Source organism: Procambarus clarkii, chromosome 73 (genome assembly GCF_040958095.1).
Source record: "Procambarus clarkii isolate CNS0578487 chromosome 73, FALCON_Pclarkii_2.0, whole genome shotgun sequence".
NCBI lineage: Eukaryota > Metazoa > Arthropoda > Malacostraca > Decapoda > Cambaridae > Procambarus > Procambarus clarkii.
In genome coordinates, this window is record NC_091222.1 from 19,831,802 (window position 1) to 19,840,507 (window position 8,706).

Sequence of the window (8,706 nt, forward strand, 5' to 3'; positions counted from 1 at the left end):
AAGAAGTGAGGTTTGGGTGGTGGCAACACTTGACAAGGCGAGGTGGCAACACTTGAACCCGGATTCACAAAGCAGTTATGCAAGTACTTTCAAACGTGTACATCTTTTCTCAATCTTTGACGGCTTTGGTTACATTTATTAAACAGTTTACAAGCATGAAAACTTCCCAATCAACTGTTGTTGTTATTATAAACAGCCTTCTGGTGCTTCGGAGCTCATTAGCTGTTTAATAATCGTAAACATAGCCGCCAAAGATTGAGAAAAGATGGACAGGTTCGTAAGTGCTCAACCCGTCCTCGACTCAAGTCCATTACATCCAGCGGTCGACCCCACAGACGCATTCATAAATTTTAATATGCTGTTCATTCAAAACGGGAATTTTCTCAACTATAAATTAATATTATAATATATTAGCATATTGTGCATATATAGGCATAGGTTAGGTTAGGTGTTTAGGTTCTGTTGGCGAATATTTGTATTTGTAGTACGTGGGTGAAGCATTTATAGCGTTGTGATTCGAACAAAATTCGTCAGTGAAACACTTGTTCCGGATATGTTCGAACGTCAGCAGTTGTGAGTCGTGTGTAAACCGCTTTTCATTCATAAACAGGGGGTTTGGCGGGTGCATGGAATCACTTTTGGATCTTTGTTTGGAGGACGGGCTGAAGTGCTTGCATAACTGCTTCGTGAATCTGGTCCCTGGTCCGGATGTAGCCACACCTGACCCAGGTGAGTATATAAAGGTGTGACTGGGGGCGGGTTCCTCACTGTCTTACACAGTTTCTCATCGTTCTTGATAACCTACACCCCAACATGACACTTGTGAGTAATGCTGTACGCTGCAAGTAAGTAAGTAATAATCAAAAGAAGGCACCAAACCGGGAAGGCTATGTAGCACCATCAAATACGCAAAATAATCAGAGGGCGCTAAATATCACCAAGGATGCCAATACGAGAACAAAAACGCATAAGGCGAACGATATCAAAAGTATCCGAGACACCAAGAATTCTATCGAGGGACAGGTGACCGCGAGGGGCGGTCGGAAAGCAAGACACACGCTCGTCCTGGAAGTCGGGACATTCAAGAAGGACATGCACGACCGTAAGAGGGACAAGGCAACTAGGACAATAAGGAGCAGGGCGGCGCTCCATCAAGTGACCATGGGTTAAGCGAGTATGGCCAATACGCAACCTCTCCAGAGCTGTTTCCCACCGCTGGTTACGGTGGAAGGAGGACTGCCACGAGGAAACACAACATTTAAGAGTACGTAGCTTGTTACCAGTAACAGACAACCAAGAAGCCTGCCAACGGGTAAGGACTGAGGAATGGATAACCGGGTAAAAGTCGGAATTCGGAATGCCCTTACAAGAGATGGGACAAGAGCAGACAGCTTCCTTGGCGGCAGCATCCGCACGCTCATTTAAAGACACACCAATATGGCTGGGAACCCAACAAAACTCAACCGACTTAAATTTACTGTGAACGAGAAACAGCCAATGCTGGATCTCGACAACCACTGGATGAACCGGATTAAAGGACCCGAGAGCCATGAGGGCACTACGATAGTCAACAACAACTACTACAAAGGAAGAATGACAACGAGAAAGCAGGAGACGAAGAGCATAGAGAATAGCATAAAGTTCCGCTGTAAAGATGCTAGTCTCCGGAGGCAAGCGACACATATAAGTGCGATCAGGAAAAACAACAGAGTAGCCAACACCGTCCGCTGACTTAGACCCATCGGTGAAGACAGAAACGGAGCGGGAGTGAGAAGAAAAGTGCTCGAGGAAAAGGCGTTTTAGAACCGTAGGAGGGGTAAAAGCTTTAGTGATACGGGTCAAGGATGTACAAAACCGCGGAAGAGGGACCCTCCACGGGGGCAAAGAAGGAACAACACGAGGAGAAACATCAGAAATACGAACGGAAAGAGAAACCTGCAGGCGAGATAACCGGACAGAAAGAGGGAGGTGGTGAAGAGGAACAGGAACCGCAGGAGGGGTAAAAGTTAAAGCACGACAGAGGCGAGAGGAAGGATGTTGTAAGGACCCCGCAAGATAGCGAAGACAGTAGCGATCACGGCGGTCCTGGAGAGACAGGAAGCCAGTGTCAACATACAAGCTAAGGACAGGAGTCGAACGAAAGGCACCAGAACTGAGGCGCAACCCAGTATGGTGCAAAGCATCAAGACGGCGAAGAGTAGAAGGAGAAGCAGACGAGTAAGCAGGGCAACCATAATCGAGCTTAGACAGGACGAGAGAGGAATGTAAAGCAAGGAGAGTGCGCCTATCTGCCCCCCAAGAAGTATGGGACAAGACCCGAAGGAGGGTAAGGGCCTTAGAGCACTCAACACGGAGGTAAGAGATATGGGGAGACCAAGACAAACGAGTGTCAAAGAATAACCCCAAAAGCTTCGCGGAATCTTTGTATTCAAGGGGATGACCATAAAGTGACAAAGAGGGACGAAGAACAACCCGTTTCCGCATAAAAGTCATGGCACAAGTCTTAGAAGTAGAGAACTTGAAGCCATGATAAGTGGCCCAAGACGACACGGCATCAATTGCAAGTTGAAGCCGGCGTTGAAGGAGAGGCGAATCATCACCCTGACAACAAAGGGTAAGATCATCGACATAGAGAGCAGAGAAGACACCAGAAGGAAGAGAGGAAAGAAGACCATTGAGGGCAACCAGAAAAAGAGTAGTGCTCAGAACACTACCCTGGGGCACACCTTCGTATTGCTGAAAAGAGGGAGAGAGAGCGGTACCAAGGCGCACCCGAAAGGAACGACGAGAGAGGAAGCCGCGGAGAAAGAGAGGGAGATGACCACGAAGGCCAAAAGAATGAAGTTGAGATAGGATATGATAACGCCAAGAGGTGTCGTAAGCCTTTTCCAGGTCAAAAAGGACGGCAACAACGGAGGTCTTCGCAGCAAAAGCAGTACGAATATAGACCTCCAAGTTCACCAGGACATCTGCCGTGCTGCGGCACTTGCGGAAACCAAATTGAAAAGGGGAGAGGAGGTGATGGTGTTCCAGGAACCACATCAGACGAACGTTAACCATACGTTCAAAGAGTTTGCAGACACAACTTGTGAGAGCAATAGGGCGAAAAGTCCTTAGGGGAAGTACCCAGAGACCCCGGTTTGCGAACAGGGAGGACAACGGCATCGAGCCAGTCCTCAGGGACTGACGACGACTCCCAGATCCGATTATACAGACTCAGTAAATACTGAGACGTGCTCGGAGGGAGATGGCGAAGCATCTCATAATGAATACCATCGGAGCCCGCCGCCGTAGAACCGCAGAGGGCCAGGGCAGAACGAAGTTCAGAGAGAGAGAAGGGATCATTATAGGGAAGCTGAAGATGAGTGCAGAAATCTAAAGGACGAGACTCAAGGAGAGGTTTACGAAGAAGGAAAGATTGGGGAAGATGAAGACCAGAGCTAACAGAAGAAAAGTGGGAACCCAGCTCGGAAGCGACCTGCAACGGGTCCGCCACAAGAGTATCATGGAGGTGAAGGACCGGTGAAACATCGGGAACGAACTTACCCGCTATCTTGCGGATACGCTTCCAGATCTGGGCCAGAGGGGTTTCGGACGTAATTGTTGAGACATAAGATGCCCAACATTCACGTTTAGCCGTACGGATGGCCCTACGGGCCACCGCACTCGCTTTCCGAAAGAAAAGAAAAGAATCGGTCGTCTGCCTACGGCGGTGTCTCTTCCAGGCTCCACGCTTACAGCGGACAGCCCGAGCACAGTCCGCATTCCACCAGGGAACGCACTTCCGTGGACCCCGAGAGGAAGAGCGAGGAATAGAGCGGAGGGCAGCGTTGAAGACAGTGTCATGAAAAAGGAGGAGAGCGCGAGAGAGAGGCAGAAGGGAGAGGTCAGAGAGAGCAGCACTGAGGGTAAATAGGGTCCAGTCTGCCTTAGCAAACTGCCACCTAGGGAAAGAGAGGGAAGGGCGAAAAGAGAAAAAGGAAACAAGGATGGGGAAATGATCACTTCCATGGAGGTCATCAAGAACCTGCCACGTGAAATCTAAGTAAAGAGAAGAAGAGCAGAGAGAAAGATCAAGACAAGAAAGGGTGCTAGTCCGAGAGTCCAAATGAGTGGGATCACCAGAATTCAGAAGAGACAGGGAAGAAGAGAGGAGAAACGGCTCAAGGAGGCGACCCCGGGTATTCGTCAGAACGTCACTCCAAAGAGAATGACGACAATTGAAGTCACCCAGCAGGAGCACAGGTTCCGGCAAGGAGTCTAGGAGGTGTTTCAAATCAGGAAGAGAGAGCGGGACACTCGGGGGGAGATAAATGCAACAAACTGTGTACCATTTCCCCACAAAGATACGAGCAGCAGAACAATGGAGAGGCGAAGGAAAAAGCAAAGGAACAAAGGGAACATCAGCACGAATCAAGAGAGCAGAAGAATTAGAAGCCCCAGCAATGGCTGGGGGGGGGGGAGAGAAAGGAATAGCCACGAAAACGACCAGGACGAGCACCAAGCATTGGCTCCTGGAGACAGACACAAAGGGGCGAAAACCGCGAAATCAGAAGTTGGAGTTCGAGGAAATTGGCGTAATAACCTCGAACGTTCCATTGAAGAATGGACAACGATGAGAAGAGAAAGGACAAAAACAGAGAACAAGGAAGAAACAAAGGCGAAAGAGCAACAGAGCACGTTAAAGAATATCAGGGTCGCGATCAGGGTCAGCAAAGTCAGGGTTAGGGGGCATGGGTAAACTGAGCAAAGACGGAGGGAAGGAAACGGGAGAACAGATAAGAGGTGGGCGGGCGGGGTCCGGAGGAGGAGGAGGAGGAGGAGGAGGAGGAGGAGGAGGAGGAGGAGGAGGAGGAGACAACGGAGAGGAGCAGTCAAGGACAGCAGCAGGAAGAGGGGGAGTAGAAAGAGGGGAGCGCACCTCAGCAAGAGCAGCAACCGAAAGGGAAGCAGGGGCCAAAGAAACCTCCATAGCAGGAACAGGGGGCGCAATCACTGAAACGGGAGGGGAAGGAGCAACAGAGCCAGAAGTAGGAGCTGAGGAAGAAAGCGAAGCCTTCTTACCCGCCGGGGAAGAGGAAGGAGAGGAGCCAGGCTTTCGCTTCTGACTTAAAGAGACCGGTGTCCCAGCAACTACGTACCGGGCAACGGATTCCAGTGTCTCAACAGAAGCCGAACGAGAGCACACACGACGGCCGCTAGAAGAGCGATGGACATCCGCCCGCACCGACAGGCGGTGGGGAGAGCCGATAGATGGAGGAAGAGGATGGGAAGGAGGATCGGAGGGGGACGAGGAAGAAGACACAGGAGACACGACATACCGGGTAGAAGGAAGGGGAACCCCAGACAGAGGACCAGGAGGAGGATCCTTCAGAAGAGAACCCAAAGGAACACAGGAGGGGGCAGTGGGCGCATCAGGGTCCAAGGCCCGGAAACGGTTGAGTCGGAGGAAGGCGGGAAGGACGAGGAGAGGAAGAGCGCAACACACGAGCATAAGAGATATTAGCATAAGGCGGGAGCCGGCGAACCTGGCGCCTCGCCTCAGGAAAAGATAAACGCTCCCGGTGCTTCAAGTTGAGGACGGCAGCCTCAAGCTTGTAATGGACACACGCACGGGAGAAGGTAGGATGGGCCTCACCGCAGTTGAGGCAACGAGCCTGGGGAGAAGTGCACTCCGACTTAGAGTGACCTTCACTCCCACACAAAGGACAGAGAGAAACAGTCCCAGAGCAGCGGAGGGCACCATGCCCAAACCTCCAGCACTTGTTACAAAGTCGAGGAGAAGGAATATACTCCTGGACAGAGCACCTAGCACCAGCAAGAATGACAGAGGATGGAAGGGTCCTACCATCAAAGGTGATCTGCACAACGCGAAGGGGTTGACGGCGACGACCACGAGGGGGACGAGTAAACGAGTCAACCTGGAGGACAGAATGGCCTTGGGCATCAAGGATATGCCGAATATCATCGTGGCAATCCTGCAGATTCCGAACACCGGTCGCAACATGGGGTGGGAGGAGAATAGTGCCAACACTGGCATTCATCTGAACGTTCTTGGAGACCCGAACAGGGATCTCGCCAAGGCAAGATAAGGCAGCCAAGCGGGAAGCCGCATCCTGAGAAGGAGCAGCAACGACAGTGTACCGAGACGAGTGGGGTTGAAAGTAACAGACGCATCCACGGAATCTACAAGATGCCGATGGAGGGAGAAATCGTCAGGAGGCGCAGAATCAAGAGGGAGGAGATCAAAGTATTTGGCCCATGAAGCAGGACCAAACAAGGCCTGATACGCATCAGCACGAGAAGGAATCGAGCGAGTGCGGTTGGGGCGCGAACGGCGTTGAGAACCCCTAGAGAGAGAGGGGTCAAAAGGCGCAGTAGTCACAACGAAAGACTTAGCCACACCAGGGGACGAAGTGGTCACCACCGGGGGCTGGAGGCTCGACCCAACCACAGAGGAGGGAGGGGAGCTGGGGGAAGAAGTCAGGACGGTCAAAGGAGGAGCAAGGTCGGGGCCCAACGCAGCGGGAGCTACAGAGCCTGGTCTTCCAATACAGGCCGACTCGGGGGCTTGGTCGCCCACCCCACGAGCCTGAGAGGGTACAACGGAAACATTCAACGACATAGAGACGAAAAGTGACAAATTCATCCACGAATGTGCCCCCATACCCACCATGGAACCACAATTAGAGGCAGGACACCCAACAGGAAGCTATCGCCGATCATGCCGGGGCCCCCTAGGGGTGCGTCGTGAGTATACGCCCCACAAACGCCACCTTAAGAACCGTCAGTCCGTCGAGATCGGGTTCAGCGACGAAAGGGGGATTGACAATAAAATGTTCCCCTCGCTCGAGACGTTGGGTACTACAGTTCTACGGGTGCAAGAGTATGCCTCCTCAAGCACCCGGGCGTCAAAATAGAAGAAGTCCAAAGAAAGAATCCAAAACAAGCAAAAGGTCGGCAGGAAACGACAAGCAGATAGGAGAAGAGGGGGGAGAAAAACGAAACATAAGGAAAAGGAAAAGCGATCCGGCACAATTGGAGAAGACAGCAGCAGGAGTGCAAGGACAGAAAAGGACAGAGGACTGCCCAACGGAGCATCACACTCCGGCAGCCGTCCACCAAGCCCCCTCACGACGCCAACGGGCCGGATGGGGAGGGGGTGTACGCTGCAAGTTTTCTTCTCTACTAATTACTGCTTAATTAGTTATTTTCAATGTTGTTAGGTTTTACTTTATTATTAGTTTTACAACATTTGTGTATTAACTTGCTTAGTTTTTGTAGCAGTTTTAAACTATAACTAGCAAAGGGGGTTTCTTATAGTACCTACTTCAATGTTTCAAGTGAGAACCAGATGAAATGTAACAGGACAAGTCATTTAATGTAACCGTTGTTTGCCTGAAGGAAACCATCACTTCACTGAATGAGATACTTTGAGATGTCTCTAATTTCTAATTATAATGATTCATAATAATATGAAGTACTAATTACAAACGCGTTTTTACACTTTGCAGTTTGCGTTGTTGCTGACAGTAGCTATGCTATTCGTTACAATGGGAACTACAAAGGCCCACATCAACATTTGTCATGCATCTCCACAAAGTGCACGCGTTGCTCGGTCGCCAAATTCAAGCGTTAATGACTTGGATCAAAAAGCAACTATAACTTCATAAACTGATCCAAGCAATAGTACCCATCCCCTGGATAATGTACATGCCCATTCGCCTCGGCAGGCTACTGTGGTCTTTGACAAAATTACCACAGTCTCGGTTACTGTCGGCCAGTCTAATGACAGCCTCCACGCCACTAGCACAGAGCCGACGACTTCTCCGACACCGGAGAGTGTCGGCCTCACCCAGCACGACACTTGCTCAAAAAGCCTTTAAGTGGATTGGTTATTAGGGCACCTTAGTTCTCAATTGATTTTATTACAAATAAACTGGCATTTTCTCAACTAATATCACAATTCACGTTAACAAGTGTATAATAGTGTAAATGCATTTGTACCTATAAACATAACAAAGTTAACCTTTGGTTTGCCCCGAATGAGTAAACACTTCTATCCTAGTATAAAGCACTTGTAAGAACCTACCTTGAAGGTAATTATTAGAAGAGACAATGTCTGACACGGTAGTACAGGCCTACACCCCATTTACCCTAACCCCGAAATGTATGTCCCTCGTGTGTCAAGGAGCCACGGTGCACCGACCCGCTAGGGTGTACCACTTTCTGCATTCATTCACCGTCCTGACGAGAGGGTGACAGAGTTCAACCCTCAGGCTTCATCTCGTACAGTATCTCTAAAGTAATTATCAAAAGAAGGCACCAAACCGGGAAGGCTGTAGCACCACGAAATGTCCGAATAATCAGAGGGTGCTAAAAATCGCCAAGGATGCGAACAATATCAAAAGTATCAGTCACTAAGAATTCTATCGGGGGACAGGTGACCGAGAGGAGCGGTCGGAAAGCAAGACACACGCTCGTCCTAGAAGTCAGGACATTCAACAAGGATATGCACGACCATAAGAGGGACAATGCAATGTGGAAAATGAGGAGCTGGGCGGCGCTCTATTAAGTCACCGTGAGTTAAGCTAGTATGGTAAATATGCATCCTTGCTAGAGCAGTTTCCTATCGTCGGTTACGGTGTTAGGACGGCCACGAGGAGACACAACTCTTAAGAGTAACAGTTTGTTACCAGTAACAGA

At 50.0% G+C, this 8,706-nt stretch overlaps 1 long non-coding RNA gene across 1 annotated transcript; it reads left to right on the plus strand.

Annotated features, from left to right (window-relative positions):
- Window positions 1–709: 709 nt before the first annotated feature.
- On the plus strand, window positions 710–8,028 carry LOC138356595 (uncharacterized). The gene is made up of 2 exons (XR_011224550.1): window positions 710–822; window positions 7,515–8,028. It is a non-coding gene; the product is annotated as an uncharacterized lncRNA (long non-coding RNA).
- The last annotated feature ends 678 nt before the right edge of the window (window positions 8,029–8,706 follow it).